The sequence below is a fragment of the Myotis nattereri genome (genome assembly GCF_964212035.1).
Source record: "Myotis nattereri genome assembly, chromosome: 19".
NCBI lineage: Eukaryota > Metazoa > Chordata > Mammalia > Chiroptera > Vespertilionidae > Myotis > Myotis nattereri.
In genome coordinates this window covers 23,038,993-23,065,542 of record NC_138095.1, presented here as the reverse complement: position 1 = coordinate 23,065,542, position 26,550 = coordinate 23,038,993, and the positions used below count along the sequence as shown (strand labels likewise).

Genomic DNA, 26,550 nt, shown 5'->3' with positions numbered 1-26,550 from the left:
TCCGCTCTCTATGAGTCCTGGGGGGAGGCATATGCGTCCCTTATAACGTCCAAATAAGTCAGTTTCCCACAAGCCTCTTGGGTCTGATGGTTGTCATTAATGTGCATTAGGTCCCTTAACACACGATTAACCTTGGCATCTTGCTGTCAAGACCTCCAGGGAGCCAGGCTCATGCCCCGGGCCTCCCTTGCTCCTTGTGCCCAGGCACGTGTGGCATCGGAGCCTGTGACGCTGACAGAGTAAAGCCAGCCTGCAGCACAAGACACGGGGGCGCCTCTTAACACAAGACGGGGGTAGCCCGCAAGCCCCAAAAGCTATTTTTAAGGAAAAGTGTTTGTTTTTAAAATATCATGAAATGGTTATTACCAACCTTTATTTATTTTTTTTCTCCTGCCTTTTTCCCAAGCAGGTGCAGCGAGATTAGTGGTAATTTAAAAAAGCAGGATTGCCTCTGTGTCAATTTCTTGCTAATGAGCAAAACACACCATGTAATTGCTATGTATTGGAGGAGACAACAATACGTTTTCGGCGGCTGTTTAATATGCCCGGGCTCGTTTGAGCAGATGTTCTGAGACTCGCTTTCCAAGACGGAGGAGTCAAGCCCAGAATGAGAAGGTGACGGTCCCTTCCTCTCTCCTCCATCCAGGGCTGGTTCCCTGGGAGGGCATACGGCAAAGCCACGTGCACGCAGCACAGCCGGTGCTAGCTTCTGGGAGGCGGAGCCCATGGGTCGCCTCAAAACCAGGTGGGGCAGCAAGGAGAGGGGTGCAAGCATGTTCCCCTAATTATCAGACCACGCACCAATCTCTGGACCAGAACAAAGCCTTATACTAGTAATTTTGCTTCATGATAACGCACCATCACACACTTCAAAACCAGTTAAAGACACGCAAAAAATCTTGCCTGGGAAGTATTAACCCACCCACCGTATTCACCAGACCTTGCTCCTTCAGATGACCACTTGTTCTGATCGATGGCACACGCGCTTTCTGAGCAGCACTTCACATGTACGAAGAACTGGAAAATTGGGGCTCTGAATGGTCTGCTTCAAAACAAGAAAAGTTCTAATGGGACAGTATCCACAAATTACCTGAAAGATGGGGGAAATGTGTAGCTAGCGATAGAAATTACTTTGAATAAAGCACTACTGATGTTTCTCTTGAAATTATTGTGTTTTCTTTGTTTACAAAATCTGCATTATTAACAGGTGTACTAGTTATCCACATTATTAACTATTTCTGTTGCTGTTTTTTCCCCAAGGAGTTGATTTGGGCAGGGCCAGAGGACAGGGAGGCCCTGCATCTCACAGAGGGTGGTGGGTGTGGTGCCCGGGGCCCCCATGTCTCTGTAGCACTGGGTGACGGTGCCTGCAGTGATCAGGTTCCCAAACTCCCAGTACATGTGGTGGGGCTTGGGTTCACGTCTGGACTCACTTGCCACTAGCCCCAGTTTCTACCTCTACGAACTGAGGATTACCAAAGTACTTCATGGACTTGTGGATAAGATGATGGTCTGTGAATGCCATTCAAGAAACAAGGGGCAGAAGCCTGACTGTGCTCAGGAAGGCCCTGAGTGAACTTGGCCAACCAGCAAGTGCTTACTGACCACCTACTATGTGCAGGACATTAAGGTGCGTGCTGGGGATGGGGGTCCTACTATCACAGCTAGTGGGCACGCCCACTGGACTTTCTGTAGTTTGTACCCAGCTGTTAAAACATCAGGGTCTGGGTCTTCTGAGAGGCAGGATAGCCTAATGGTTAGCAACAGCCATTTGGGTTGGATGGGACTGGTTTGAATCTTGATTCCTTCCTCACTGCAGGGGCCTCAGTCAAGCAACTAACCCCTCTCAGAGCTTCTGCCTCACCATCTGCAAAACCCAGGGTAAAAATAGGACCTATCTCCTTGAGCTATTGTGAGAATTAAACAAAATAACTTATGCGAAGGCTGGCTCACTGTCAGTGCCCGATAAACAGCCAGTACCAATATTTTCGCTGTGATTGTAGGGACGCAGGGCCTGCATTTTACTTTCTTGGGCATCTGTAAGTCATTAGGATGTAGCCTGGCTCGTGGCAGGTGCAACTGCATGGCTTTGAAGTAAACGAAGGCGCAATTGAATGAATGCCATCTTGTCACGGGGCCATCTTTATAAACGCGGTTCCCCAACTTTTCGCTTCTCCCAGATGGAGCTCGTATTTTTAGCTTTGACGCCCCCTTCTGTGTTTCCCCTCTTGAGAGCTTTGCCTGATGGAAGCCCATAGTAGGTGCTTATGAAATACCAGCTGACATGCCTGCATGTCACTTGGGTTAAATGCTGTCAAGAATACAGCCTTGACATCCACAGCATGGGGCCCAGAGCCGCTCTTAAGCCACCTTAGCCCTCCTGCCCCTCTGGACTGTGTCCTGCCCCGAGATGGATAACAGGGACCTGGGTTGTGTAAGCCCCTGTCTGTCCGTCAGGAACCCACCTCTTCTGCTTCCTCTCAGGCCCTAGAGCCCATCACGCATTATCCCGGGCTGCAGGCCGGGTGGTGGAAAATGAATATTCTGGCTGCTTCTCAGTTTCCAGATTGATTGGGGACAAATGGGAACTCGGCCCCCTCAACCAATCACCCAAGGCAGTCAGCTGTAACTAGGTGTACAGTTAAACAGCCGGCGTGTGAAATAGCACGCCTGCACTCTGCTGATTAAAACAAATTCCAAACGCTGCTCCCCGCCGCCACCGGCTTGGAGGCTTGGGAGCAGATGGGCGGGGTGGGGGGCACCTGGGGCCGCCTCAGCAGCCACAATCGTTCATCATGGCGAAGTGATAAGTCATCTAGTTGCCTGGTTTTATGACTCAAACAATAAGAATAACACTTTAGCAGTATTTATGTTGTGCTAAACGCTTTACACATATTAGCTCCTTGTATCCTCCCTGCAAGGCAGGTCCTATCATGATAGCCATTTTGCAGATGAGGAAACGGAGGCACAGAGAAGGGCAACACCCTGCTGGGGTTCACCCAGCCGGTAAGTGGCTCCAGCGCCCACTCGGACATCTTTACAATGATAATTCTATTTGATCCTCATGGTAATCCTATGAGGTAGGAACTTGGTTATCCTCATTTGACATGTGGGGAAACTAAGGCTCAGGGAGGTGCAGTCATGCCTTAAGTGGCCAAGTCGGGGTTTGAACCCCGGTCTAACTCACGATCACCCTCGCTGGAGGGCTTTTAGAGCTCCCCTGGGAGCACAGTCAGAGAGAGCCTGGGTGGTCGGTGGCAGTCTCTGTGATGAGTCCTGGGGAGGCGGGAGATGAATGGGAGGGGCTGGTGGAACCTTGGGAAATGCCCAAGCCACCCCGAAGATCGTACGTCATTCAGGCGAGAGCAAGTCATGGTAACACCAATGTTCTCAAGCAATTAGACGGTCGGCCCCTCTCGGTTCAGCCCGAGACCCGTGGGTTGGCAGTTGCGACTCTCCAGAGATGAGCCGTGTACCGCACCGCAGTCTGTCTTCACGCTCCGAGTGTAATCAGGGCTCGGTGACAAGCCTAACGGCTGGGGGAGATAAAGCACTTTCCCCACATCAACTTGAAGGGATTGTCATCGCTGAGGAGCTGCTGGGACGGAGGAGGCCTCCGGAGACTGAGCCATCGAGGGGAAGGAGGTGTGACTCAAATGTCTCTCCTACAAAGGGGACCCAGAGGGCAGGATGGAGGGTCAGGGCCAGGAGGCACCTCGGGAGTGAGGAGAGCACGGCCCAGGCCACACGCCCAACTCCTCAGGCTTCCTTACGGGGCTTCTCTGTTTCCTGGCTGCCACACAGCTTTCCTCTAGCTTGGCTTCTCTTCTTTCTCTGCTTTTCATCCTCCCATGGCTCCCGCCTGGTCCTCAGGATAAACACAGATGCTTTTCAATGACATGGGTGGCCCTCTACTCTACACAGAACTGCTGCAACCCACAGAGGGCCCGCTTGGCTTACCCTCCAGGCCTTTGCCGAACCCATTTTCTTGCTTAAGAAGGGCTCCTCTCTCTTCCTTGATTTGGAATGCCTTCCTTCCTTTTCACCTGGATAATGTCTCTTTATCTTTGATATTCAGTGGAGGTGTTACCTCTCCCAGGGAGCCTTCCCAGAATACATCCAGCTGTTTGCTGTCCCCGCCCCACCACCATGCTCCCATCACATCTCATTGGCTTGCTTCTTTTCCTCTCTGGCCTGGCAACTCCCAGAGGGCAGTGGTTCTGGATGTACCTTGTGTATCTTTGTGTTCCTAATGCCTACCTAAGTGCTCGACTCACGGTAAATATTCAGTATATGTCTATTGAAGACATAAATGAAAAATTCCATGAATAAATGAATGCCTACATGGATATGCTGTGACAGTGGTTCTCAATCAAGTTTGATTTTGCCGCCAGGGGACATGTGGCAACGTCTGGAGACCTTTTTTGTTTGTTTGTCATGACTTGTGGGGAGAAGGGGGAGAGTGCTATTGGCATCCAGTCCGTACCGGGGCCAGGGATGCTATCAAATATCTTATAATGCACAGACATAATCTCCCCAGTACGTTTATAATCCAGCAAGCATACAAGAGCAACAGCTGAGAAACTGCTGGAGAACAGAATAGAACAGGAACATCCATGTAGCCTTCTCTGATGCCACAATCCAGGTTCACTCTGCTGCTGCAATTTCCATCACCCTGTCCTAACATTATTTGTACACTAGAGGCCCAGTGCATGAATTCTTGCACAGGTGGGGTCTGGCCAGCCCACCCTGATTGGGTCTGATCGGGGCCAGGTCAGCTGGGGGGAGGGGCCACAGAAGATCAGCAGGCCAGCCCCGTCCCCAATCGGGGTTTGGGGGCTGATCGGAGCCATAGCGCACATCAAATCAAGCGGTTGTTCCGGTCGTTCTGGCATTCCGGTCTCTTGGCTTTTATGTATATAGATGTGACTGTCTCTTCTTCAGTCTGAGGACAGGGGTGGAGTCCTAACTGCCTTTGTTTCTCTGGTGCTTGGAGAATAACGAGTGGTTTATGAAATGCTTGGGGAAATAAAAATTCAGAAACGGGACTGTTGCAGCCACCAAGTCCACAGTGGGGCTTCCCCACCTTCTGGGGGACCACAATTGCTGAGACGCCCAAGGGTGCACATAGCTCCCAGCCCAGTCATGACCTGACAGGGAGGAGCAGGGCTGTTCTGGGCTGTCAGTGCTTTGTCATTGACTTTGCTGCCAAGCCAGAGAGCAAGACGTTCTCCCAATGAGCACGTCAACTATCAAGCTATAAATTAAAAAGGAGGAAAAAAAACCCTGCTAATTCTGACCCACTCTATTTTTCTCTCGCAGCTGCTGGGGAGAGAATGCACTGTGACTTTCAGATGGAACATTTCTTTGGCTGAAGTTCCCCTCGCTCTGCTGCCTGGTCATTTCCCTCCTCAGGGTCCAGCCTGGATGGAGCCACGGGAGAGTGGGCTCTGGGGTTATGCAGACCTGGGTTCAAATTCTGGCTCTGGCCTGCCGCTTTGTAACCTTGCCTCCCGGAGCCTCAGTTTCCCCACCTGGAGAACCCTAACTCCTGAGCAGTTCAGGAAGGCACACAGCCTTTGGGGCTTCTACTCCAGCATCACTCAGGTGCCCACAGAGGATCTGAAACCGTCTGCAGGATGTTGGTTCTTAGCTCCAAAGGGAGGCAGGGCTGCTGGTCCTTGGAAAAGGAGCTTTCCCGTTCCTGGCCCCCGGTCCACAACCCCTCCCCTCAATGTCCCCTTTAAACCTTTAGAGAATATTAACACTCGGACTTGTCTAGGATAAAGGGCCTCAAACATCACTTAGCCATGCAACTCCCTCACTGCGCACACGAGGAAACGGAGGCCCAGGGAGGGGAGGGAGCTTAACTAGGCTGCACAGGAGGGCTGCATTTTCTCCTTTATATTAATAATGATGACATCTGCCACTTAGGAAGTGCTTACTCTCGTGCCAGGCACTGAATTATCTTAACACCCTGGGAGGAAAAAAAATACCCATAAAAGGAAAAAAATTGATAAATCGCACCTCATTAAAATGAAGAGCTTCTGCTCTCTGAAAGACACTGTTAAGAAAATAAAGACAAGCCAAGATGGGGAGAAACTATTTGAAAATCTCGTAGCTGATAAGGAATCAGATCCAAACTATATAAATAATCCTCAAAATCAATAGCAATAAAATAAGCGACCTCCCAAAGTGGGCACCATATTGGAACAGGCACTGCCCCCACAAGATACAGGGCTGGCAAAGACGCCTATGAAAGGATGCTCCATGTCATCAGTCATGAAGGAGATGCAAATTAAAACCTCAGCGAGACGCCCTTCTTCTTCTTCCCTTTGAAGTATGTTCTTCAAAGTCCCAGCTACATCTTCTATTCCTAGAGCTGCATGTTACATGTGCATTACTTGATTTATCCCATTAGAATATAAGGGCCACAAAGACAGCCTGCCCGTCTTGCACATCACGTAATCCCAGCACTCAACCCCCGTGCCTGGCACAGAGCTGGTGCTCAATAAATATTTGCTGAATGAATGAACAACCTGCCCGAGGTTTCACAGCACATGAGAGATGTGCAATCAGGGCAGGCTGCATGGAGGAAAACCCCTTTGCTGTCTCTTCTACCTTTATGGCCAAGGAATAACCCTCTGTGGTTACCTTTCCCCAATTGTGAGTGGGGGGGGGGGGTGTTGATGAGACTATTCTCATGGCCCCACCAGCCTTATTCCCTGCCTGGCTCCACGCCCACCTTCACCCACCTTCTCTCCCACCCACATTTCCCCCTCTGATTAGGGTGAGGAGCCCACAGCCCGGCCCTCCATCTTCCCAGACGCTGTCATTTTCCAGAGCACGGTTATTCCCTGGGGAACACTGACATTTATTTTCTAGCTCATTCGTTTCTCTTCAGAAGTTCATTTGCTCCCACATTTGCTCGTTAAGCCCATTGTTCAGGCAGGCAAGGATCTCCGTGTAGTCATTTCTGCACGTCTGTTGGGGGGTGCCTGTGTGATGCCAGCACTTAGCCCCGTGGTAGGAGCACCAGTACGTGCTTGTTAGGTAAGTGAACGGAGAGGAAGCAGGCTCCTGTCCCTGTGCCGTTCCCAGGGAAGACTTGATTGGTATAATTGATTTTTCCCTGTTCTCCACTCCCATGGAGGGCCTGTGCCCCTCCCATGGCCATTAGCACATTTTCACTGAGAGGCACTGTGAGTTCTCCATGCGTTTGTGCAAATCCTTCCTCAGCAACTGAGCTGCCACGACCTGCAGGGCAGAGTCCACTCTGTAGACCTTCGTCCCCAAGTGCCTACCACAGAGCCTCCTACATCATGGTCAGTGCTCAGAGCCAATCACTTAGAATCATATCAACAGCTACTGTTCATTGAGTCAAGGCCTGGCACTGTCTACACATCACTTCCTAGACCCCCAGAATAACCCCCCTGAAAATAATGTGCGTATCCTGGTTTTACACTTGAGGAAATCGGGGCTCAGAGAGGTTAAGTGGGCACACAGCCATCAGCAACAGAACAGGAACTGGAGCCCAGATCCACTGGACTCCAAAGACGGAGCTCTCTCCATCCATTTGTTCAACAGATGTTGGCTGAGCATATACTATATGCCAGGACCCATGCTAGGAATGCGTGCAGAGCAGAAATATACACAGGCACATCTTATGGAGCCTGTATCAGTTAGAATCTTATGGGGTAAGATATAAGGCCCATGGAAGTGTACTGTGAGTCACATGAAACCCTAACCCAGCGGCGATAAGAGGCTGGAGGGCTGACCCAGCCACTCAATAGAGGCAGCAGGGCCCTCAGCTCCTTCTTTTTCTGCTCTGCCATCCTTGTGTGGCTTTGACTTCATGGCTGAAACATGTCCGCTGTACTAGTCTCACTGGCTTTGTATTCCACAGAGGAACCAAGGGAAGAGACACAAAGACCGAGGGAATCCAAGTCAAATCGGTCCTCTTCTGAGAATCTTTCCCAGAAGTTCCAATCAGCATCTTCTGCTTACATCTCACCGGCCAGACAGTGCCACGTGGCCCTTCCTAGCTGTAAGGGAGGCTGGAAACTCAACCACTGTAGAGAAAGGCTACAGAGGACAGGAGCGGGTTGGGTGATCAGTCAATGCATCCACAGGAGGTGGATTTTATAAACTGATAATCACAGAAAAATGAAGACATAATTACTAGCTAACGGCTCTGAAGAAATATGATTCTCTGAGTATATATATTTTAAGTTTCTGGTCTCGAGGGTAATAGAGGCAGTGGGCAAAGGACAACCACTATGTGCAATGGATGCTTGAGCTGGACTTTGAGGAACAACTGGGTAAACCTGGTGAAAGTTGGAGGGAAGTATGTTCCAGGCTGATGGAACAGCTTGTGCAGCGGTGAGAGGTGGGCAGGGACCCAGACCATGCTGGGAACGGTGGATCAGATTCATAATTTTGGTCTTTATTCTGAAAGCAATGGGGAGCCACAGGAGGGTTTTAACACAGGGGGGTGACATTGGCAAATCTCTGTGTTGAAAGGATGTCGATGGTAACAGGGTGAAGAAGCTGGAAGCCAGACTACTGAGGAGACTATTGCTGTTGGCCAGGTGATAACCGATGGTGGCTGATAACTAGGGGGATGGTGAAAAAGTGAGCTGCTTGGAAAAATATTTAGGAGGCACAATTAGCAGGACTTGGAGATGGATAGGGTAAGAGCAGTGGGGGAGGGTAAGGAGTGATGGATGACTTCCGAGGTTTTGTCTTGCTCAAGCACGCACAAGGCGGCAGCATTCACCAAGCCAGCAGACACCACAGAGGGAGGACCAGGCATGGGGGAAATCGAGGCTTGAGGAGTGCGAGCCAAGTGCAAGTTTGCTGTTGTGTGGAGTTAGAAGCCATCCTTCCTTTGCAAAGCCCTTCATCTTTTCGACAGCCACCGTTAGCCCTGTCTGCTCCTAAATGCAGTTGCTTCACGGCTCTTGTTGAGTCCCATTTACTTCCTTCCCAGCCAGGCTGCAAATCCCCATTTGGGATGGCCATGGTTTTCTTCAAGCGCATCCCTAGTCATTCTTTCTCCATAGGAGTCGAGATGCACCAGCCCAGCACAGCTCACAGCATCGTCTGCTGGCTTGCTTCCTTCTTGGCGTCATCCCTCAGCCATGGATGCTGGGCCGAGGCCACTGTCTGTTTCCCTTCTCTGTGTTCAGCTTGTCCTTGAAGAGACCCCCGTCCTCCTGCTCAGAATCAGCCAGCCCTGGAGTCTACTGGCTTCTTGGCAAGCTGAGTGAGCCTGCTGTTTGAAACCGGTAATGGAGGAGCAGGAGCAGGCACGGGCTTGGCGGTGGTTGTGATTCTTAGTGCTGCATAGATGGTATCGATTAGGGGGAGGCGAGCCACTCTCTCTGACTGAGTGGGCTTCTTGACCAGTGACAGGCTTGTCCTGTGTTTGGCGTGACAAGCTATCTGCCTGACAGAGTCCCTGCTAGCTGCACAAAGCTAATCAGAAAACTGAAACTGCTAAAGCCTGGGATGAATTTGAGTGTACTCCCCTCTCCCAATGCCCTGAGTGGTAGGGTCGCTGGGACAAATGTCTTCAAGTGGTTTTAGAATCACTCCACCACAAATTCTTCAAGCCATTGAGGTGTCCATTTATTCAGAATAGCTTAATTATTTTAGCAACTTTTCCCCCCCCAGATTCCACAGTAAACCATGTGGACTGTAGAACTTTTGCAATAATATTCCTGACATTATGCTGAAATGATATGGTTATGCAATAAAAATATATTAAAAATAAAATAACAAGATACTATGTTATAAAATCCCCAGTGGTATGTCTAAAACAGATTTCTAATCTGAGCCCATGACTGTAGGTAACCACAGACTCATGCCACTGTAGTTCTAAGTTCCTGAATGTGTGTGTGTGTCTGGGGTGGGGTTTACGTGGCATTACTACAGCAATAGCTGACTGATACAGGTACTGACATCCATTTAGCTATTTAAGCTCTAATCCAGGGGAGGCATCTTGGTGGGTGCCTCCTTTGTCTCTTATTCTCCACATCCAAATCCATCAGCATCTCTTGCCAACTTGACCTTCAAAACACAACCCTGAACAAGTATCTATGCGCTTTCTCCATCACTGTTGCCACTACCCGAGTCCTATGTCAAACCTCTGCAAACTTCTATCCAGATGAATGCAATAGTTTCTTACTCGTCTCCCACTTCATCCTTCTTCACTCTATTTTCCAACCAGTGGCCGGAGTGAGTTTTAAAACAATCATATAAATCACAGCTCTGCTCTATCTATACCTTTACATTTAGCAAAAACCCAAACTCTTTGTCGTGGCTTCAAAGGCACGAGATGACCTATCTCTGCCTGTCTCTCTGATAACTCCTATTTCTCTCCCTCTCTGCCACCACACCTGGGCCATCCTGACTCCCAGTGCAGCTCTCCTGCTCCACAGAGTGACTTCACTGGGGCATTAACCATCTCAAATCTCCCTAACTCCTCGATTACAGGACCACCCATTTGGAAATGTCCAAGACACTCAGAATAAGTTGCATTCTCCCTCATTTTCCCTCCCATCTTTGTTTCTGCCTCCAAAGCTTCCTCACAATGTACAGCCTCCTTGGATCAACAACAGCAGCCAGTGCTACAGGGATTTTCCAATTGGATTCAGGAAGGTGTTTTCATTCTGCCCGCCCCCCACCCCTTGAGATATTTCACTCCACGATGATAATCCACTGAGTGTGCCATTGATCCCTCGATGCTTAATAATAAGGCCATTTGAATAGTAATTAATTCCAATATGGAGCATATTTTCATTAAGAGCAGAAATGACAGGTCAGACTTAGTGAGCTGTGAATTCTCAGGCCCAGATTAAATCAGCTTTGCCTTACAGATGCTGAGTATTTCCCAGACTTTCCAACTTTTCACCTTCTCCCAATCCTGAGGCTTTAATTTTAATGACAATGACAATGGTAATAAGTATTATTGTCAACACTGATTGAGTGTTTTCCATGTACCAGATGTGATACAAACACTTCCCATGCATTAACTGGGTTAAAATCCTATTCCTTCCAGATGGTTCTATTAATACCCCATGGTACAGGAGAGGAAACAGTCCCAGAGAAATGAAGGGATTTCCCCAAGGTCGCACAGGAGTCATGGGTTCAATCCTGGCTCTGCCCATACAGCCCTCCAGGCAGGCAGGAGAGCCCAGTGGTCAAGAGCTCTGGCTTTAACACCAGATACCTGGGGTGCAAGCCAAACCCTACCACTTACCTACCACACTTAGCTGTGTGACCTTGAGTAGTGACTTTTCCTCAGTATGCCTCAGTTTTGCCATATGCAAACTGGGGCAATAAGAGGGACTACCTCATGGTGGGGGGGTTGTATGAATTTAATAAAAAATTAATAGCATAGCATCTGATATGAAGTTATAGCTATTATTATTATTATTGCCAAATTGGTTTTATTTCCATATATATATTTACACACACACACACACACACATAAAAGCCCAGTGACTGGAATGACTGGTCACTATGACACGCACTGTGGCCGGCCAACTGGCCCAATGGGGGCGGGGCTGGCCAGCCAACCTCCCATGGCTCCTCCCCATCCTCCCACCCCCACCCCTGGCCAGCCAGCCCTGATTGGCCCCAATCTGGATGGGCCGGCTGTATCCCACCTGTGCACAAATTCATGCACCAGGCCCCTAGTTAAAGATAATGCCTCTACCTGCCAGATCATTTTTTAGGGCAATAAACTAAGCATCCACTGCCTTGGGTCCCTAGGGACAGAGTGATTGCTTGGAAAAAATTCTAGGGCAACTCAATGGAAAGACTGATGCAGGCTAAAAACTGGACCCCATTTCCGGCCCCTCCCCTAAGGGACATGGTGGCCTTGACTAGGCCCCAGGTCTGCCTGGTTCTGTCTCCTGCTCTCTGGGCACGGCTTGGACAGGAGCTGCCCCTTTAACTTGCTGGGCGATCAGAACACTCTGGGTTGGGGGCGGGGAGAGAGGAGGATGGAAATCACTCAAATCCAATTTCCGTGGCTTCACCAAGTGTTCCTGTCACTTGATAAGGAGCGGCCGGGACCTCAGCTCTGCTTCTGTCAGCGAGAAGCTGGGACGGTTCAGTGCTTCGCCAGCCGGCTCCTTGCATTAGGCCATCCACTGGGCTCTGCAGATAAGGCCCAGCTAATCAGACAAGACGCCTCCTCCTTCCTCAAATCCCTGCTTGCCACTGGGAAGGGCCCTTCTTGCCTGGGGTGAGCGCATTTGAAATGATCCCGGACAAGGCACTGGAATTGGAAACTTGATCCAAAGCCCAATCTGGCTGCTGGGGCATAACCTTCAGGCTAAGAAATGAAGGCCTGAGGAATTCTTTTTTTCATTCATTTCCTTCTTTATGGGGTTTCTTTTTTGTTCCCTTTTCCTCCCTACTTCTCACAACTCTGCTCTCCAATTGCCTTGTGGATCACATCTCCTCCTCTCTTCCTTCCTTTCATCTCTTCCTGTGTCTCCATCAGGGGCCAGTTTCCTTCTGGGAACGGAGGAATCGCCTCTGCCCTTGTGGTTGGCCATCCCAAGATGATGGGAGGGGTCCATCGAGAACGTTCTCCAAGCAGGGAAAGGAAACCCAGGGCCTCACCAAGAGCGCCCAACTGTATCTTAGGCCAAATGTGAATTAATTGCACAACCATCTCATTTAACGCCATCATTAAAAAAAAAATACATTACAAAATTGCAAAGGTTATTTACATGTAGGTAGGTAGTTCAATTCTCCCTTCTAACCAAAGGCCGCTGTGTCAAAACTGATGGAAAGTAGGTTCTGGGAAACACTTCTCTTGAACCATTTTGCTCTTTTCCTTTAAAAGCATGTGGCACCTTCCATTTCTTTAGTTCAATAAGCACTTATTTAGTGCCTGCATAATTAATACCTAGTAACTCACACTGAGCACTTGCTCTACGCCAGGCATTCTAAATGCATCATCTCACCTCCAAGGCATCCCTAGGAGGTGGGCGTTACCATATCTCACTGATTCTGAGATGCACATAGATTTACATTTTAACATCTCCAAATTTGGAATGCATCTTATAACCAACAGCATGTCCCAGTCTCCTTGGCAGCAATTTTTCCTCCTTAGTGGCCCATCAAACATATTGGATAGTCAATGCCATCTTAGAGTTGATGAACTATTTCAAGTTTGGGGAAACTGGGGTTCAGATAGTGAAGCCAACAAGTGACAGAATAGTCCTCTAACTGTGCAGCCCCGGGCCCTCGGCCGCTCTCACTGTTATACCCCAACTCTGTGTCCACCCCTAGGACACAGAGGTCAACAGATCCTCTCTAGATTGCTGGAAACTAGTCCTGTCTAGATGGCTAGATTCATGACAATATAGCAAAATAACATTGTATGTGACCTAGTTTAAACCTTCCTCTTCCACTGAGGCCCAGAAAGGGAAATGGTTGGCCAAAGGACACACAGCAAAGGACTGAGAGACCAGGAGCCAGCCTCATAACCTCCAGGAGTATGAGTCTGTTTCTCAAAGTTAAAAGTTCATTTCCAACCCACCCCTCCCCCCAAGCCCTGTCTATTCCCCAAATCATGATTCTTATTCCACTTTTATCTCTCCTTTCAATCTCTTCCGAACTGCAGGCTGCCCACCCTTTCCTCCCTCCCCTCCAAATCTGGGCCAGCTGGCTCCAAGTGTCTTTTGTTGAGGCTTGTTAAAAATCAAGGTGTTGTGATCTGTCTATTCACACCTTTCCTCTGAGCAAGCTCCTTCCTTCCTGAAATTTCATCTCGGCCCTAGCCAGGAAATTCTCATATAAGAATCCTCCACATGATCTTCCTGCTTTGTATAGTTCTGGACTTTCAAGTTCTTTACCTGGGATGCAGGGGTAGGCGTAGGGATATGTGGTCTGTGACCTAACTAAATTATGTGACCAATGGTGTGGGGTGAATGCATTATGGGGTGCCAGTGTCCACAGCTCTTAGTTGGTTACAGTCCTTTAAACCAGCGGTCTACTTTAAGGCTTCTTATTTCCTCAGGCTGTGCCTGGTTGAGTCCCATTCTAAGCCTCAGTTTCCTCATCGATAGAAGCAGTGGGCTTGGAGCAATGGTCTTTCCACTGTGTTTAACTATAGGATCCTTTATGTTAATGAGAACGTACAAATCCCACACAGAAAGATAAAAAAGGGGTTTTATGGTTGACTCCACGGGGGCAATCAAACCCTGAAAGGCTATGCACGGCCCGAAACCTCCTCGTTCCCCATCTTATCTCAGCCCACTGACAGGCTTCCAATTCCTTCTGTTACTCAGGTTCCCTCCCATCCGGGGCTCTTACACCTGCCGTCCTCTTTCTCTGACACAGGCTCCCCCTCACCCCGCTGGTTTCCAATTGTCCCTTAGATTTGATCACTTCCCAGGAAGTCTTTTGTAGTCACCACGCCGGGCTGGAATCCCTGTGGTATAGATGCGTGGCCCAGGCCCTCCCCTCATTTCCACCTGACTTCCTCGGTGAGGACACGGATTCTGTCTGCTTTTGCTCACCAGTGTCTGCCCGTCACGAAGGAGCTTTGGGTCAATATCCGATGACTGCCTGAACACAATGGGGGAGTGTCTGACCCGCCACTTCCCTGGTTCTCATTGGATCCTGAAGGGAAACCATTGGACCGCATCACTTGCAAGGCATTTTTTGCGCCCACACCTTTTTAGAAATGCGGTTGCAGCTCCAGGGCAGGAGGGGTGGGTTAGGGTGACATTCTTGCCCATACACCTGTTTCCCCGATGGCATTGCTCTTCTTTGAAATGCAGAGTAAGTTTGGCAAATGCCACTCATGGCCCAATCTCATTCCAATACGTTCCGTCAACTAAATGCCTCAACAGGACTGAAAGATGACTGCAGCAAAACCTCTTGAATTTAAAAAAAAAAAAAATATATATATATATATATATATATCTTGAACTAGTTCTTCCTTTCATGGTGTGGAAATTTCCACTCCAACAGTCCAGATGTGGTTGTCTTCTGTGATTCTTTACTCCAAGATATGGAGAGCCCCAGGCAAATCTACGGGGGCCAGAGCTTGGGGGATTTCAAGGCTTAGGTGCAAGATTGCTAAGGTGAGAGGCCCATCAGGCTGGCAGAATACGCAAATGAGTAACGTGGACCTGGGACTCAGGGACATACTGGCACCCCATAATGCATTCACCCCGCACCATTGGTCACGTAACAATTAGGGACAAACTAGGGAACCCATGCCAAATTAAGAGGCATCCTTGGCTATTCCACCCCAGCCCTCGGTCAGAGAGAGGGAATGTGGGTCCTGGGTTTCCAACCCTTCTGATTTTTCTAGGGATGCCTGAACTTGGGATTCTCATGCAAAAAAAAAAAAAAAAATTCCTGTTTTAAAACAATATGGCGGTTCCTCAAAAAATTAAAAATAGAACTTGCCTTTTGACCCAGCAATTCCACTTCTGGGTATAGATCCAAAGAAACCCGAAACACTAATTCGAAAGAATATATGCACCCTCACGCTCACTGCGGCGTTATTTACAACAGCCGAGCTCTGGAAGCGAACCAAGCGCCCATCCATTCGCACGTGGACAAAAACATCCGGTACATATGTGCAACGGAACATTACTCGGCCACAAAAAAAGAATGAAATCTGACCATTTGCGACAGCACGGACGGACCCACGGGGTATTATGCTGAGAGAACTAAGTCAGCCAGAGAAAGACAAATTCCATATGATTTCACTTATGTGTGGAGTCTAAAGAACAAAATAAGTAAGTAAACAAAACGGAAACAGATTCATGGATACAGAGAACAGACGGATGGTTGCCAGAGGGGAAAGGGGCTGGGGGACTGGCTGAGAGAGGCGAAGGGAGGAAGAAGTCCGCGTTGGTAGTCACAGAATAGCCCTGGGGATGTACACCACCTCGTAGGGAATATAGTCAATAATATTGTGATAACGATGGACGGTGCCAGGGGGCTGCTGGCAAGTAAAGGATATGATTGTCTAACCACTACGCTGTCCACCTGAAACTAACACGAAGTACTACGGAATGTCAACTGTAATTGAAAAATAAAACTTGGCACGGCCCCGCCCCTGCGCCCGCAGGCGGCTGCCTACCCTCAGATCCGCTCCGGCAGCTCCGCAGCCTTTCCCAGCGGGGCGAGACGAGACGAGCACCCGAAGGACACGGGGCCCATGGTGGGCACTGGCGTCCTGGTGGTGACAGACCACTCCAGGGAGCCGGCCTGTGCCTCACGCTGCGCGGTGCGGCTGCCTACCCGCCTGGGAGCCGCCATGGTTGCCGCAAACTGTGCTCCCCGCCTGAGCCAGGCGAGACTGGGAAGCAGCGGGGACACGTGGGCTATAGGCCAGCGTGGTTGGCGGGATCGATTTCCAGGTCACGCACTGCGACTTCCGGGCACGCACTGCGACTTCCGGGTCACGCACCGCGGAGTGGGTCACCATCGAGCGAGTTCTCCTGCAGAGGCGGATCAGCATGGCCTAACACCAGTGGTTCTCAACCTTCCTAATGCTGCGACCCTTTAATCCAGTTCCTCATGTTGTGGTGACCCCCAATTTCATTGTTACAAATTGAACATAATTAAAGCATAGTGATTCATCACAAAAATAATATGTAATTATATATGTGTTTTCCGATGGTCTTAGGCGACCCCTTGTGAAAGGGTCGTTTGACCCCCAAAGGGTCGTGACCCACAGGTTGAGAACCGCTGGCCTACACCAAGCGTGTCAAACTCAAGGCTACCAGGGACCAAATAAATAAGGTTTAAGTTTCTGTGGGCCGCAAAGAAACAAAAGCTTCCATTTTCATAGAAACGTAGGTTTATTTCGATAGAGACATGCTGAATACAAAGGGCTGAGATAAATGAGTCATCGTTAACATACAATAATAGAACATTGTAATAAAAATTAATATTTTTTCTTGAACATTAACTTACCAGACACTGAATAACTGCACAAATTAATAAGCGTAACGCAAATAAACCTATTTTTCTTGTTCTCTGGCAGCGAGATATTTCCTGTTGCGCACACCAAACAAGTCAGTCCAAGACTAATGACGTGGCCATCGGCTGCTAGAATATTCGCTGCTGGTATTAGTGGGGAGAAATGGTGCGCCTGCACATAAGGCGCGCAAGGGAAATGAATGCAACACGATTATAGTCATCAGTCATTAGCGAACGTTGTAGCTCGTTATTCATAATTATGTATAACAGGATATTGTAAAAATTAAGTTACGAAATTTTTATTAACACATTTCTTACATACCGTTACATTGGCTGGGCTGCAAAAATATTCCTTGTGGGCCACATGCAGTCCGTGGGCCGCGAGTTTGACATGCTTGGCCTACATGAATGATCACCAAGACCCACAGAGGAGACTTGGGCTTTGGGCTTCCAGAGAAAAACAAGAAGAAGATGCTGGTTAAAGAGCCAGACTCAGCTTTGAACAGTAACAGTGACTTCCCCGAGGTCTGTCCCACCACAGCCATGTCACCCACGAGGAGTGTGATCCACGGGCGGTCACTGGAGATCCCTCTGGTGAAGAAAAAGAAGAAGAAAAAGAAGGACCACCGCATCCTCCGTGAGGAGCGCCTAGAACCCGAGACCACGTCCCGAGCCAGGCAGACAGAGAAGTCTCCCGGCCCCAGGACACAGGCTCTCGGTCCATCCGAGTTCCTCCAAGGGAAGAAGAAAAAGAAGAGGAAGTCCTTGTGGCTTCTGGCCCTGTCTCCTGGTTTGAAGGTGAAGACCTCCCTGGATCCCAGACAGGCCGAGGAAGTGACCAGAGTGGCAAGAATCTCAGAAAAACACAAGAAGGAGAAAAAGGCCCAGAGCAACAGCCTCCTCAGCCAGGGACCCTTGGGTCTGCGAGGCCAGGGACGCCCTGCACGCCAGCTCCGTGGGGAAGGGTGACCGGGAACAGGCAGCCTTGGGGCAGAAAAGGAAGCCGGGAGCCCAAGGGAGCACAACATGACCGCGAAGAAGAAGAAAACCCAGCAGGAGGGAGACACCCCCCTTGGCCACCCCAATCCTCCTGGTCCATGGAGAGCAGCCCTAGGAGAGGAAGTACAAAGAAGCCGGCCAAAGTCGAGGCTTCAGAATACATCCCAGTAGGAGATGGCCTCAAGTCCCCTGCGAAGAAGAATATGAAGTCCACTAAAGGGCCGGGGAGCTAGGCATTGAGGAGTCAGCTAGGAAGAGGAAGAAGAGGAAGAGGAGGAGGAAGAAGAGCAAAGTAGAACTTTGGGAGGAGGAGTCTGACCCAGACTTAGAGGGAGTGTTGGAAAAGAAAGGCCACAGGAACGACACGCACATAGACCAGCGGGAAGAAACTGGTTATGCCTGGTCTGCGTGGTTGAGCGTCGGCATATGAACCAGGAGGTCACGGTTCGATTCCCGGTCAGGGCACATGCCCAAGTTGCAGGCTCGATCCCCAGTGTGGGGCCTGTGGGAGGCAGCCGATCAGTGATTCATCATTGATGTTTCTATCTTTTCCTCCCTCTCTCTTTCTCTCTGAATTCAATAAAAATATACTTCTTAAAAAAAAGAAAAGAAATTGATCATGAGTCAGGCAAAACAGAAGCCTCTGAAACGCAGTAGACAGGAACTCAGTTTGGCCAGTGGGATACTACTGGTATCGGAAACGAGGAACAGAAGCTGAAATTTCTCAAACTTATGGGTGGCTTTAAAAATCTGCCTCCTTCACTCAGCTGCACCCCTGAACCGATCAGAAGGCCCAGTATGGCGCTCACTGGACACAAAGGTGACCAACAGCCTGCAGCAGGGCCTGCAGCAGGACTCCATCCTGCCGGCCCTCCCCTCCCCCCAGCTGGAAGCCCAGCCGGTGTGCTGGCCGTGGCTTCTCCACCGCCCCAAACAAAATCTTTTGTATTGACAGGCACGCTTCCAAGTCAATCAAGTTTGAAGATTAAACTCTACTGTCTTGTCTCCCAAGTCAAAATTGCATTTATTATCCAGTTATGCAGCCGGAAGCCTCTGACAGTTGTCTCGAATAGAACTCCTACAAAGATTAAGGGAGGCTCGGTGGATGTGCTTGGACGACCTGGGGTGGGGGCAGCACATGTTTCAGGAGCCAAGAGAACATGGGAGTGACTAAAAAACACTATTTTCTGTGTTAAGCCCTCCGTCCCTGTTTGAAGACATCATCGTGTATAAATAACAACAGCTAACATTGGTTGAATACTTAGTATATGTCAGAGACACATACTAATATGTTTTACTTGCATTAATGTGTTTAATTTTAACTATTAAAAAAAGAAGAAAAATAAAACACACACACACAAAAAGAAAGAAAGAAAGAAAGAAAGAAAGAAAGAAAGAAAGAAAGAAAGAAAGAAAGAAGGAAAGAAAGAAAGAAAGAAGAAAGAAAGAATCTTCCATTTTAAATGTTGGAATAATTGACTTAAAAATGTTGTAAAATATTTCCAGGCCAAACCCTCAAATGCATGTGGATTCGTTTCGGCTTGTGGACCCTTTTCTGAGGAAGAGTTTGAAATTTTTCCAACTTCTTCTGTGCCCCCAGGGAGTCTTTTGGATTGGACTCAGAAAGTCAGGGTGAGAGCGGAGGTGGGAAAAGAGGGACCGGGCCTGCGGGTGCTGGGCTGGTGTCTGCGCTGACACGCACCCACTCTCCCAGGCAACACACACACAAAAGCAACGCCTTCGGGAAGCTGACGAAGACCAGCGCGGCGTGTCCCTGACATCGGAATCACATCAAATTATCACCACACGAGTGCCTTCCGCTGTTGTGGCTTGCGTTCCAATATGCCCCGGTGCATTCTAAAAGGAGCGCTATGTTCCCTGAAAGGAAAAAGCCTAATGTTCCGTCCTTTTTCAGAACCCACTCAGGGAAATGAGCTCTCTGAATGGGAGCCCTCCAATTTTCTCTCTGGGGGCAGAGAAAGGAATGGGAGAATTGATGAAAGCTTTTGGTTAGTTCACAGAAAAGTGTTTTTTGTTTTGTTCTGGGTTTTGCTTTTATTGTGGCTTTATCGTTCCTCCAAAGGGCATGGTCCTGATAGATGGCGGAGGAGGATGGATGGGAAGATGTGGTGTGTGTGTGGGGGGGGGGATGGGGAATGGTTTACTGGGAGGCTTTCCAGATGGTGGGACTGTGTTATCCTCCCACTTTCTCACCTTAGTTCATGGATCGATGATATCTCTTGTTAACATATGTGGGTGGTACCTACCGCTTCACAGGACATATAATCCCATTGACCCTCCTTCTTCCTTACTTTCTCCTCCCCTTCCTCCTCCTCCGTCCATTTCTTTATTCAGTAAACATTTCCTGAGCATCCGTTACCTGCCAGGCACTGTGCTGGGCAGAATGGAAGAGATGCATTTAGCTGAGTCACAGCAGATGCTTATTTGAATGACACGAATTCACCTACCCAAGTTCAGGTACGAAAAGAGAGTTAAGGAATGTGGGCAATTTGGCTGAATGTTGTACAAGCAATAGGCCATGAGCATGTGCTGCCCTTGGTCAGTCTAGTCCTCACATACCCCGCAAAGTGTGAGATCCTGTTCCATGGAGTGAATTTAACTCATGATGTAAGACAAGTGTGGCGGAGGATTCTGGGTTTTCACTAAAACCTATTTCCTTTTCCTCCTGTGCATAAAACTAGGCTACATATCCCAGCCTTCCTTGCAGTTAGGGACTGAGTCCTGTCAAAGGAGAGACTTTGAGGCCCAATTAAACCCCCCCCCCCCATTCACTCTGCTGAACACCCATCAAAGAACTCCATCACCCAAGGATGGTAGAGCCTCAAGTCAGAAGGAATTTGCATGCCTGAATGTCCATGAGGATAGTTGCCTGCAATAGACATTTTATGAGCAAGAGATAAAATACTTCTACTGCTCTAAGTCACCGAGGTTTGGGGGGTATATTTACTACAGCATCTTAACATGACCCAGCCTAGCTAATACATCAGCTATTTCGCCAAATGAAGAAATGATCATCTGTTGCAAGACTGGATTACAATCTGGCTGTACTGGATGGATAGAGAGGAGATGTGCGGTCCTCCGCTATGGGTGCACGCCACGGGATTGTTACCTGACGAGCTGACTTTTAGAGTCTCGACACTGGATCTAAGATGTGACTGTTCCTTAGGGAGCATCTTCTGGGACAGTTCACAGACAAGGCGATAATTTGGTCAATTGAGGAAGTAATCACCTCAACTTGCACCCTCCCACTGTACATGACCAATGCAAGGGTTGATGGCTGCAAAGTTTCCCAATTTTATATGAAGTGGTACAATAGCAACTCTAACGCTAATTAGAGGACACATGTGGCAATCCCTAGAACAATCACCAAGAAAGGTAATGATATATAGCTAAAACATCAGTAGATAAATTAAAATGTATGTGTAAAAAAATAAAATGATTTAAAAGAATGCTAAAGAGAAACAAAGAACAGACAAAAAAATTAAAAATACTAAGATGAAAAATTGAAATACACGCATATTAGCACATATATTAAATGTGAATATGCTGATGGTATCTACCTTTACTGAAAACCTACTATGTGCCAGGGTTCATCTGCATTATTCCATTTGATCTTAATAACAACTTTGTGAGATAACTATTCATTTTCATTGTGATGGAGGAATTGAGGGCCAGGGAGGTTAAGTGTTGCCTAAGGTGATGAAGTTAATAATGGACAGAAGCAAGGCTTTAGGTCTAACTGCAAAGCTGATAATCCTATAGCATTCTGCCTGCCGGGTGGTTACCAAGTTGTGTGGTATCAGAGCCAGAAGAATGGAGTACTGCATTGCACCCTCTTCCCCACTACCTCCTGAGAATTCTAGCGGGTGCAAGTGACTTGAAAAACAACAACAACAGGAAGTGAGCACCATAGGAGAAACCCTGTCCCAATGTCTACCGTCAGCAAAAGTGACCTCATAGGCCAGCCCTCCTTGGAGCTAAGATGGAAGTTTATGCTTTTTGCCTTAAACAAAGGTGTAGATGCATTAAGAATAAAATGAGGGTGGTCAGGGTTCAGAAGACACTGGTTTATTCCAGAGACCCCTTTTAGGGATAAATTGTCCCTGAAGCTTTCAAAATAAATCACTCTGACTTCACCAGGCATAGGAGATTAGCTTTAAGTTCCATGCTTCAATGCCGTTTTCAATTTTCTGTTCACAAAGAGATGGCTTCGTTTCCCCGAGTTCTTCCACCTTTCTCTGATAGGTTAGCTTGAAACTAGTTGCTCTAGGTTATGTGACAGTACCCAACACGGGTGCTATTTCCTAGTTCCTAAACACTCGGACTATTCCCATCCGCCACAGGGACAATGCCATGTAGATGGCTAGACCACTTTGTTGTCCTGACACAGAGAATGCATCAGCCTGTCCTTTCTGGCTATTTGAGTTTTTACATGTTATTGGTGGCAGCTTAGTGTTAGTCAGATGGCTGTAGTTTTGAATCTTGATTCTTCATTTTATTCGCTGTGTAACCTTGGACAAGTGACTTGACCTTTCTAGGTTTCAGCTTCCTCATTTCCAAAACGGCGATGATAACAATAGCACCTACTGCAGAGGATTCTGGGAAGGTGAGGTAAGATAATAATGGGCAGAACGTGGCTGGCATACAGAAAGCACTTTTGAATGTTTTTTTTCTCTTTTATTAATTAAAAAAAAATCATATGCTATGCAGAACTTGGGCCATGGAAGAAAGAGCTACCATCTCTACCCTGGGGTAAGAATTGAGAGGAAGGGAGATGGTTCTGGAAATTAACCCCAAGGAGGGACAATTTGGGTCTAGGGTGGGGTGAAGAGGTCATTCCAAATAGTATTAACAGCATTCTCTAAGATGTCTGTGGTGAAACATTGCTGGGATGGTGGGGATCAAGCTGGGAACTTATGGTATGACAAAGCTGTAAAGGTCGAGTGCTCATTGTATAGGAGATGCCACCAAGATATTTGGTGACACATCTTAGACTCTTTTGGGGGGAAGATACCCCAGCAGGAGGGCAGAGGATGGATTCTAAAGGCATAAACACAAGGTCTGAAGGAGTTTGGAAGGTCGGGTGTGATGGTCCCCTGAACATGAATGGTGGCCTGGCAGGGTGGTGGCCTGGTGGCTCAAGAAGACAGTGTGGAGTCTCACATCATTCCGGAGAGTATGCACCAGTCACTGGAAAGTGCTTGAAAAGAAAGAAGGCTCGATTCGCTTTCTAGAGGAGAAAGAGACTCTGCTAAATTGATTCTCGAAAGGACTCTCAGGAGAATTAAAATTAATTCAAGAAGAAAGCAATTTGGTTAGAGCAGCGGTTCTTGAACCTCAGTGTGATTGGTTTGGAGGAGTCGTTAAAATGCCAGTTCCTGCCCCCGCCCCCAGAGATTCTGATACAGAGAGTCTAGGATGGGAAATTGGAAACCATATTTTTAATAGGTCCCTTGGTGCTTCTGACAAAGGTGGTCCAGGACTTATACTCTGAGAAACAGTGGTTGATGGAAAGAAGAGTAGCAGGCAGGGTGGAGTGAGAAAGGCGTCCACACAAAGGTTCGATGGGATAAGCAACAGGGAGTTCGTCAGGAAGAAATTCTTAAAGGGGGAGCGAAGGAGTGGGGAACACATTCCAGGTGAGCAGTTCAGCACAGGATATGATTGCTGGCTCTTTACCAGCCCCAGGAAGACCATCTTGGCAGATGTTAAGTCACTGAAAATGACCTTGAACAGCAAAAAGAAAGCAGATTTGAAAGGACCTTGAATGTTCCTAGTAGTGTTGACGGAAATGGGATGTGCCAAAGGCAGCCATACATATTCTTGAACGAGGAGAGGCAGGGAAACCCACCTCTCTTATAGATGTGACATTGAGATTGCGTCGCCAATTATATCAATGGAAAGAAATGACGAGAAGGAAGGGAAGGGTGTGAGGGAATCGGGTCTGGTGGTGCAGAACCTCCTGGGCACATGTCATGGGTCTGTTTGGTAAGCCCAGTAGGTTGCCAGTTGTCACACGTCACACCTGTTTGCAATGAGCATGGGCGTGATGAAGTGTCTGTATCCTAGAGTCATGGTGAGGTTTAAATGGTAAAATGCTGTCTGGCATAGAGTACATGCTTAGTGAGTGTTCCTGTGGTTATTACATCCTTATTTTAGGTAGGGAAGCTGGTCCCAGAGCAGGAAAGGGTGCAACAAAGGACAAACATCAGTGGTTTGGCTCATCCATTCAAGCTTGCACGAACGCCTTCTATATATGTCCTGCTTGCCATAGAGATAAACAATAAACACCCATCACCTAGTGAGGCTACAGCACCTGCATCGTCGCTGCTATCCATGAAGGGGAATGCCTGGAACCAAGGGAGCATCAAGGTCCCACCTAACCAAATCAGGAGGATTCCCAGGAAAGTTTCACAGGGATGTAAGGACGGGCCACCTAGGTGAAGGTGGGAGAGAGGTTAGGGCCTTTCCAGCCACGGTAGATGGCACGGAGGTGACAGAGAACGAGATGTGACTGCCAGCTCCATTTATTCCTTCAACAGATGTCTGCTGGGGGATTCTCATGTACCCCACAGCCTTCTAGGTCCTGGAGAAACGATCCAGATGCTGACACCTTGATTATTGATAAGTCAATCACAAGGGCGGAGGCCCCAAGTTGCAGGCACCTATGAGCAACCAAACTGCTTCCCACGTGGGCAACTCTAGGAATTGCTCCACCAGGGGGAGCTGCAGGAATAATCTGTCTTCAGTGGTTTGAACAGAAAAACAAAAGCGTTCTGGTCTAGAAAGAAACTCTACTACAAGCTCGAAAATTAAATAGTGCTGTGTAAGTATTACAATTAAGGAAAATTACTGCAGCCCAGCGATAATTTTTAAGAATTATTCCTATTAAACGTTAGTTAATGATGATGAACGATTCAGCGCACGCGAGCTCGATAATACGGTTAGTGGAGAGTATTCTAAATCATCCGGGGGCCGATCACTCATCGAAAGGTCTCCTCTATTTTTGTGCGGCTGTGATTGAATAAGCAGATCTGCCCTTCCACCCACATCATCATTAAACGCTCCCTCTCCTCCACCACTAACCTCGTCAGAAAAAAAGGTAAGACATAAAATTGATGAATTGTTTACTGGCAGAAGAATATCAGAGTTGACCCCTGTCACCCCCCTGTCCCTCTAGCTCAGGATCCTGTGTCTGACAGTGGCCTCGAGGGAGCGTTTTGGCGAGGAGGCTGGCAGCCTCCTCATCCATCAATCTCAAAGGTTAGGAACGTTCCGGAGACAGCCGATGCCTCCTTCACTGTCTATTAGAGAATGTGCCACCGTGAATTTATGGTGACCCGGGAGGACCCTGTGCTGGCTGCACCACACTATGGCTAAGGAGTTGGGGAGTGACCTTTCTACTTTCTCATTGGAATCAACCAGCAATAGATTCTGCTTTTATACGAATCAGACAGTTAACCATTTGTTTAAAGGGATACATGTCATATTATCAAGTTGTACACCTGAAATTTATATGATGTTATTAACCAATGTTATCCCCCAAAATGTAATTTAAAAATGGGGATATATGTGTGGATTTAGACAGAGGTATGAGGGGAGATAGGAAATTGGATGCCTCAGCTTTTGTCTTCTGTAGAAATTAGTAGTAGTCGTCCTAATGATATAACGATGATGATAATAGCAGTTCCCACGTATTGGGTTTCTGCTCTGGGTCAGGGCTTTGAAAATACTTTGGAGGCATTCGCTCATTTAACCCTTGTCAACAAGCCTACAAGGAAGATACTGTTCCTCTCAATTTTAATATTTTTAAAAATTGATTTCAGAGAGGAGGAGAGAGGGAGAAAGAGATGGAAACATCAATGATGAGAGAGAATCATCGATCGGCTGCCTCCTGCACGCTACCTGTTGGGGATCGAGCCAGAAACCCGAGCATGTGCCCTGACTGGGAATCGAACCCTGACTTCCTGGCTCATAGGTCAACAACCAACCACTGAACCACCCTGGCCGAGCTGTTACCCGCAGTTTAAAGATGAGCTAACGGGGACTCAGACAACTTTAGGTGGTTGCCACAAACAGTGACCGTAAGGGCTTGAGATACAGTCATTGGCAAAGCCGGTGCTTTTATTATCTTTTCAAATTTACTTCTAAAATATAGTTGATTTACAATATTATATTGGCTTCAGGTGTACAACATGGCGATCCGATATTTATGTACCTGACGAAGCCACCACCCCGATAATGTCTAGCCGCCATCTGGCGCCATCCATATTCTCGATGGTATCTTTGCCTCTATTCTCTGTGCTGTGCTTCAGGTCCCCGGGACTCATTTTATAACTGGCGGTTTGTGCTTCTTCATCCCCTTCACCTTCTCATCCCCTCCCCCTCCCATCTGGCACCCGCCAGCTTGCTCTTTGCAGCCAGGAGTTTGTTTCTGTTTGTTAAACACTGCGTTCCATGACCACCTCCAGAGACATTTAAATCTATGATGTGAACTTTTTTTGGATGCCAGGCAGCCTGCCAGGGGCGTGGGCTCAGGCTTGAACAGAATAT

At 48.1% G+C, this 26,550-nt stretch overlaps 1 protein-coding gene and 1 pseudogene across 3 annotated transcripts in view; one reads left to right on the top strand and one right to left on the bottom strand.

Moving 5' to 3' along the window:
- SEZ6L (seizure related 6 homolog like) overlaps positions 1–26,550 on the bottom strand; it is a gene marked incomplete at its 5' end in the record, with an annotated part of 130,020 nt that overhangs the window by 76,816 nt on the left and 26,654 nt on the right. The gene's annotated exons all lie outside the window — the stretch shown is intronic.
- On the top strand, positions 17,386–18,209 carry LOC308534989 (lysine-rich nucleolar protein 1-like; annotated as a pseudogene). The gene has a single exon. The product of its transcript is annotated as a lysine-rich nucleolar protein 1-like (transcript).